Raw genomic sequence first — 8897 nt, 5'->3', positions numbered from 1 at the left:
CATTTTGGAGTGCTAACACTTGAATTTCTTTATTTACCTGTCTCCTCCTTGCATGTAATACATCAGTGGTCACCAACCTTTCTGACAGCAGGACTGGTAACATAGATCATCAGCCAAGGGGCTGGGGAGTTCTGTAATACAGAAATTCCTCATCTATGGCCCTTCTTACAACACACTAATTAAAAGACATCAATTAGTGTGCTTCATTAATAAGACAAACTATAAAACGACCAGTAATCTGTATTGTTCAATCAGGAATAAATCAAATTTCATCACTGTAGTGGCCTATTACACTTTATATATCATTAAAATGACTATTAAATGATTAATTAATACAGTGGGTATTATTTTATGTAGAATGTGTTATAACTCACTACAGTTGACCTTCATAAAACTGGCAACCTCCAGACCTGAGGAATGCCGGATTTTCAAAAATTCATGATTTTTGAAAGTTATTTACTTACCTCCACACACAGGCCAGCCTTCCTCGTGCAGCACCCGCTGACATCTGGTACAGTTCCAGGGAGCAGGCAGCAGGGGTTTCTCAACCTGTATTTAGTGTAGCAAGCAAGACCTAACAGGTGTTTTTGGAGAACGGCGCCATCAAAACATAAGTTGCCAAACAATGTACTACAGTCCCTGTATTGAAAATGCGATCTGAAATTCAGGCCGGAAAACTGAAGGATCCAGATTATCGCTGGCGGGATTTTCTATTTTAAACTGTGTGTTATCCTAGCATCTTCTATATTACTGAAAATCGATGAGTGAAAGATGTATTTTGATAGAGATGATAGATCAAATCCAGTCCAACTGGTCAAGAAACCCACCCGGGCACTCAAACTGTAACTGTTAACCAAGTAAAGTCACAGTAGCTATTTTCAGTGCTGCACCGGCATTTTGCTGCATAAAACTTTTCCTGTTTTCTCATAATATAACTCACAATTAAAAAATAGGGGCAGAACTGTTTCATTTTTGATTTTAGCTTGGCTCTGTTTAAATATCATAGACAGGCGTGCCACAGTGGACAATCATTGGATTAATATTATTAATATTACCTAATATTTATATAGCGTAGACATATAACACTTTACAAAGTCCATAGCCATGTCACTTGAATGTGGGCACACAAAAGATACTAAAAACACCAAACCTATTTCAAATCCGAGTGGGAATGGATTGGAATTACTCAACCACCTTTAGTAGTATATGATCAATATTTTTCTCCTTTTTTATGACCAAAATAAAAGGACACAAACTGAGAATCAGCAGGATGTCTAATTTTTTAAATATCCAGCCCATTGTTTAGATAAATTCCTGTCTTTGGCTAAACTTTTATCAGAGAAGTTTTCACATACTGTGAATATCTGAAAACACATTGTAGCTTGAGGTAACTGCTCTTCATTCCTTTGGTATAAACCAAATGTTAAAGTTTCATGCCTTCTATCCTAGTAATGCAAGCTTTTTGGAACAAGAAAATATTGGTTCATCCTATTCATTAAAAACAGTTGGAATTTTGTCTCTAATTTCTAGCTGCAGCTTAAAAAAACAGCTGGAGCAGTTGGTTTGTCTCAATATGAACCATTTGTATAATATCTAGACATTTCTCATCCTGCAAAGTCAGCTTCTTGTGGTAAATTACCCTTTGTTTTATTTTTATTGTTCATAAAATATATTAAATTTAAAAGGCAGTGTTGGCTTTACCATAATCGACTCTTATCCTGCCTCATTCTGACTAGTTAACCATCTACTTTGTACCTAAATATAAAAATAAAAAAGGTCCATTTAGCATGGTTGTAATGTGTTCAAATAAGTCTTGGATATTTATGCTCTTTAATACATGCTTCTAAATTTGTTTACCACATACCAAGGACAAGAAGACTCTTGGTTTAATCATCCAAAAGCATAAACATTTTGGCTAATAGACGAAGGTGGCATTGCCTAGGCCTCTGCAACTCTATGGTCACACTCACTATAATGTGCAATGTGTTCTCTCCCTTACTGTATACACTCTATATTTATTTACATAATAATTGATATTAACTGTCTTATGTGCCAAAGGTAAGGTAGTCCAGGTATTTTTATTATCCACACATGTTCTCTTAGTAAAGAACTCTGTGGTGTCACCTTCCTGCCACCAGCCTTCTGGTTGAAGAGTAAAGTAAAAGCAGCATCCAGTTATCCATTCCGTTCACTGTCCTCCTTCAAGTATGTGCCCTGTTAGTACTCTTCCAGTCTGAATGCTTCCAAGTAGGAGGTACTTGCTGATGTTTAATCTACCTATGTTTTATCTTCCCTGGCTCCTCAATACCCTCCTATTACCATGGCAATGGCATTTTTTAAATAAAATCACTCCATTATCAATATTTTACATACCTAATAGTGTTTTAGAGGCTTTAAGTTTTATGTATGTAAAACACATTCAAATACTTTAAAGGAGTACACGATGCATGAAATAGCATTATAATAGCATATAATAATTCCACAGAAGCTCAGTTAGTTTATTCTGCATTTTCACTAAAGGCTCTTCATTACACGCAGTGTGAAACTAAATGGTTGGCAGCTACTAGTCGCATAGCAAAGTGCTTTAGAGTACCTAGAAGTGGCAAACCACACTACAGGTAACGGGATTTGCACATGGCTGAAGCACCAATCTTCAGACAAAAGACATGCATTCAAAAGCATATTGCAAAATATGGTCTCCAGTCCCTTCTATGCTCTTTAATTGGAGTTAGGACCATGGATGTACCAACAGTAAAATACTGTGACTCCCTGCATGTCTTAAATGGCCCAAAAGCCTACCAATCTTGTTTTATCCCCAGATCAGTAAAGGTCCTGGTGTGCGGTTGTGTGTCCACTCCTCCTGGTTATTCACATAAAAAGCATCAGGCTATGTATTTTATGAATGGTCATGAGGAAAGAAAGAAGAAGTATGCAAATAATGTAGTTTCCCATTTTTCATCTTTAGTATAACTTGGATTTGAAAAAAAAAACAAATGAAAACCAGGAGTCTTCTCAATGTTCTGTTTATTTAAGAAGCAGATATAATCATAACATGGCAGTTTTCATGATTTACAGTAAATATTGTGGGCATTCAGATAAAAATGCTAATAGTAATTGGTGTGTTTTAGGTAAGACTGTAAATCCAGGCATCCTTTCATTAAGTGATAAAAATGTGTTTAAAGGCATTACAAGGGTAATATGGGACAATCAAGCTTTTGAACTCTTTAAAATGAGAATTAATTATGAAAGGCAAGAACATAATATGTAAAATGAATTAGCAAATGCAGGATGTAAAGTAAAAAAGACAAAAGGGGTGAAACACAGTCAGATCAAAATAGAATAGCACAAAAGAAAACAGAGGTAGAATTTTTCCACCTGAATTGCCGATTCATTTCTGTAATTTTATAATTATATTTTGGTTGGTTTGGATTATTTTTTATAAATAGCAAGTTTCTTAGAAATTACCTCCAAGGTGATAAAGGCATAAACCTAGCAAAACATTAGAACCTAAAAATGCTGTCCTATTTTTTATTGGAATGGTACAACTGTTGCCATTTAAATCTGGTTTAAATTGTTCGACAAGACCAGAGTCATTCTCATACAGTGAAGAGCTTTTGTGACTGTCAGTAAAGGGGAGACATGTACAAGATTTTAAACAACAAGTATTTTATTTTAATCATACCATTTTCTTTTGTGCCTTCTGACTCTACCTAACATTTGTTGTGGCTTTACACCAATTATAGTGTCATGATGTGCATTTACACATGTGCAACACAACATGTAGTACATTGTTTATATATCGTGATGCTAATTTTACTGTAAATTGCAGTACAGTTTTTTTTCATGAGTTTAAGCTTGTTAAGGGAAAAGTGAATAAATGAAAAAAAAGAATAAATATAAGCTTGGGGTTTATTAAAATGGTAAACCTCAGATCAGGTGTTTTTATCTTGGCAACTGGAAAACCGACAGTACTGTAGGCTTGTTTTTCCTTTTGTAAATTCTCTTTATTAAATTTTGTAATTAAAACACACATAACAAAAAAAAAAAAAACTACAAAAAAAAGACCAACCACACAAACCAAATACTTTATAATAATGAGAGAAACTCCAGCATATCATTCTAAAGAAATACATTTCTCCAATGCATGGAAAACTCCTCAAAATTGAACATGGCAGGTATTGTTAGTTCTAAGAACAAGCCACCTCCAGCTTGTACTTGTATTTAAAACTGCACCCCTAATGTTGTAATTTCACAAGTTTTTAAATTTGTGACCCCGTATCTTGATTAAATTCAAGTAGTTACATTAGAAGATATGATGGTTTGAACAAAGAGAGTTGGTAGGCTGCAAAATATGAGACTCCACTGTGCTGCCGAAGATGTCATTACATACGCTCACTTGTACATGCTCCTCCAGTAGCTTGTTTTCACGAGACAGCTTTATTTGACTGCAGGTGGAGGTCGGGTGCAGACACAGGGCTGGGAGGACCTGAGCAAATGCCACCTTTGGTTACCCTTGCACTCTAGGCCACGACTTAAAAAAATCTGGCCTTGCTACTGACCACAGTAGAACATTAAGTAAGGCATCATGGATTTTTTAAAACTTGTCCATCAAATTTCCAAATAAATTCAATTAACCCATGAACCTGAATCCACTCGACATAAACCCATTAATGGCAAAATGCTCACTTGATCCCCAATACAGCGATTTTATGTTGGGTTCAGGTAAATGATGATAGTGATAATGATCAGAAATAACTTACTTTGTTTTAGTTGTTAGGACTTTGCCAATCCATCTGTGGCTTTTTAACATAGGGACCCTATAGATGGGAAAAAACACGTTTGTGTGATTTTTAGGGCAACAGACTTTGCAAAGCTATCTGTTCATGTATCACTCAGCAAATTTGCACTGTATATTCAGCTAAAGCCTCTGCATATTAAAATATTTATTCTAGTAAAGATTGAGTTTGCTGATAGAAAAACAATGAAATCAGTCAAAAGCTAGCCATAGACTTTAAATGATAGACTCAAAAAAATCCAGAACTACATAACATATAGAACAAAATGAATAAAAGTATGGTTTCTTCCAAAACTTTGGAGCCTGCTATCGACATTTAAAGAGTAACTATACTTGTTGGAGGATGGTGAGCTCCTGCCATAATCTGCAATATGCGCAGCATGTTTGCCAATTATGGCACATTACTTACCTGTGTACATTTGTCCTTCAGTGATGACAGGTTCAGGATCTGTCATTGCCACTTCAGAGGAAGGCGCTATTTTCACCATGATCACACTTTTTTCCTGGGGTGATGATGCACATTTAATGTATTATATCAGGGATGCCAACACTTTTCTGGCTTGCAAGTTACTTTCAAGTATGTATACTACACAGAAGTGACTGAAGCTAATGGGACATTGAAAGGCAGAACATTGCACAGACATTGCACTACAAGACTATAGTGACAGGAAAGCTACAGTACACCTGTCATAGAAGAATGACGTGCTGCACAAGAAAAAGAACTGCTAATTTGTACAAAGGTAATTAAACCCTGACACCGAGTCTGAACTGACTTGGTCACCCAGCACCTCTCGCATCAGACTGCCCTCCCGCTTTATCTGCCTCCCTCCCCACTCCCCATTGTTACAGGAGCCTTCCCACGCACGCACTGAGAGACATCCCTAGCATTCCTAAAGACTTACAGCAGGGTTGCTGGTAAACAGTAAACAGCAGGGAGGGGTAAGGCAGGGCTCCGCGATCGATTTTGGGCCCCCTTGTATTATATCAATGGGAAAGCAGCATTTTCAGCTTTCATTTCTTCCCTTCATTTTACCATCCACAAGCCCCGGCCTACCTTGGTCTAAAAAAACAAACTGCATTATTTATGTGTATGGAGCTTTGCTGAAGGTACAGTGGCTAAATAGAACTAAAGAAAATTCCTATTTAACTCCTAAAGTATTTGTCAAGGCAACGCCCACCCCCCCCAAAAAAAACATACTTCATCCATCTCTACAATACATGCACTTTCTCATAGAAGGAAGGGATTCTTCACTGTAATGTCTGTGAAAATGTGGATTCAGCTCCCTCAGGAAGTAGTTTCAGTAACTACTTTAGATTGCTTTAAGAAAAAGCTGGATGCTTTTCTAGAAGCACATAATATAACTGGGTATTAAGGCTTCAAAGTAAAAATATCAGAGACTGTTGATCCAGGGAACATCCGATTGCCTCATGGAATCAGGAAGGAATTTTTTCCCCTGTTGGAGCAAATTGTACCAGGTTTTTTTTTGCCTTCCTCTGGACCAACTATGTCTAGGGTTTTATATCTGGGATATGTTTATTTCCCTAGTGGTTGAATTGATGGACTTATGTCTTTTTTCAACCTAATCTACTATATAACTATGTAATTATGTTGTATACCTTCAAGCACACTGTAAGCATAGAGCAATAACTGTTGATGTCAGAAATAAAGTGCACTCCTATCATCATCTTCGATCTGACAGTGTATTGTTGGCTCCCAAAACCCCCCTTCCCTCCATAAATCTTGTTTGTGCACAGGCAGAGATCACAGCAAGTTATCAGCTGTTTATTATTTTTGCACTTATAAAACAATAAAAATAAAAAAAGTTTTAATGCTTTATTAAGCAGACCTTTATTTAGAATGAGAAGTTTATTTATGAGAAGTTGATTTGTTAGGGCTTACATACAACCTAGGTGTACTGTTTAAATTACAGGTAATTAGAACTCAAACAAATACAGTGTATAACTTGCAAGTCTTAATTTACATCCACCATAACCAGGACCATATGGGTCCATATATAACCTAACGTAACTAAATAGACCATATATACCATAAATCGTGGGGCAGCTGGGAAGGAGGTATAGAATCAAGGTTAAAAATGTAAACTGTATAATAAAATGTATGTGTAATGCGCCTGGGCACACAAACCACAACCAACTCCAGATATCCTTTAATCAGGCTTTATTAAAAGTCATAAAGCACAGCAAGGGTTAAGTCCAAATAAGCGAAGTACAAGAGGGTAAGGCAAATACAGGTCAACAACAATCCGAAGTCAGGGCAGGCAGCAGGCAGAATGGTCAGTAACAATCCGAGGTCAGGGCTGGCAGAGTTCAAGCAGAGTCAGTTTCAGACCAGGTCACTATGGAGATGACAAAGCAGATAAACTTTGAACCAACACAAGGACACACCCAAGCACACTGTGATAACAGAGGCTATAGCGGGCACTGGTGTACAGGACAGGCTCTCCTTAAATGGCCAGAGTGACCAATGGCCTTGCGCTGTCTGATAGGAGACTAACTAAATCCCCTGCGGCCGATTGGCCGCAGGGAATTCAAACTAACTATGTCCCGCCCCGGGGCGAGGCAGCCGAGTGCCATGCCCTCGGGGGTACAAGAGGGACGCATTGTAGCACGCGCACCTCTTCCCACAGCACCCCTAGGAGTGCTAAGAGCAGGATATTCAGTAACCACATCTGAAGGGATGCAGGGGATGCTGCCTGGCTGAACAGTAGTTTGGCCAGGACGGATCCCTCCGCCTGCAGAGAGACAAGCTGCGAGATAGAGCAGCAGCCTCGGCCATGCTGCCTGCTACAGCGGCGTCTTCCTCTGTAGCTGGGATCCCCAGGGACACCGCGGGCTCGCAGGACGGGTAAGTTCCTTACAGTATGTATGGCTTTTTCGTCTCTGGATATTTGTGGCTAGATTTAACTATGGGGTTGGAATAAACGTTGGGTCAGAGGACTTCAATGAAGAAATGAAGAAATACTTCTTGAAAGCAATAACACCTGACTGCCTGCAGATGTTCTTTTTTGCCAATGACAAAGTGATACATTATTCATTTAATGTTTTTTTTTTTTGTTTTTTTTTTATTGCCACTGCAAAACCTGTTGTCAGCTGCAAAGCCAAAACAGCAGGTGTGCTCAGACCTGGTGGGTCCATCCAAATGTGTTCTATCAGTCACTGGCTGTCAGTCAAAGTGAGACAAGATCAGACCCATCAAACCACAGCCCTGTGGAAAATTTGACATCGTTTACTTCACTAATTTTTTTTATTCCTGAATTCAAATATAGGTTATGTTTACTTTAATGAATTACTCTCATACCTCAAAACATTATTACTTTGATGGAATAATTAGAAAATTGCTTTAATTAACTTCAGGAAATGCCTTGAATGACGGCACTGACTCATTCATAATAGCTTTTTTTTAATCATGCTTGGCAAGTAACAAACATGATGGGGCACGTTGATTGTCTATTAGCTTGTCTAGGTTTTTTTCAAGAATACAAAATAAAAGTATGGATTAGGAAAGGTAAGGAGATAAAAATTAGTATAAATATTAGTAATAATGGTAAAAAAAAGGTTTAGTAGAAAATGGAGGGTACACATAAACAGGGCTGAAATTGGTGGTGGCGTCTAAAATGATGTCATAGAGCTCTGAAATATTTATACTTGAAGGATATAAAATAAAGTCTTTTTTATGCAGCTCTGCAGATCACAGTTTTTGTTGTCTTTTTGTTGTGATTTGAACTCATCATGATCACAGGTAATGTTTATGCACGGAAATAAACGTTGTAACAGCCTGCTACATTTTTTTTGCTTTCAGTTCACTCAACAGATTCAGCTATGAAGAATGAGGTATTTGTGATATTCATAATATAAGGCCCTGCACATATGGGACTAGTGTTCATAGCAAATTGTAAAACTTTCACCAGGCTTCTGGAATCTTAGATGAGGCTTTAAAAGCACAATAATGAAAAATGAAATCATAGAGTTAATACCAGCATGCAGTATAATTTGTGACAGTGACTTGAAAGACTTTACTATTTAATAATAAAGACAGATAGATAAAACAATGCAGTAACAGAGTTAAATATAACAAAAATAC

The sequence above is a fragment of the Pyxicephalus adspersus genome, chromosome 3, assembly GCF_032062135.1.
Source record: "Pyxicephalus adspersus chromosome 3, UCB_Pads_2.0, whole genome shotgun sequence".
Classification (NCBI taxonomy): Eukaryota; Metazoa; Chordata; class Amphibia; order Anura; family Pyxicephalidae; genus Pyxicephalus; species Pyxicephalus adspersus.
Note: the sequence above shows the minus strand (reverse complement) of the source record.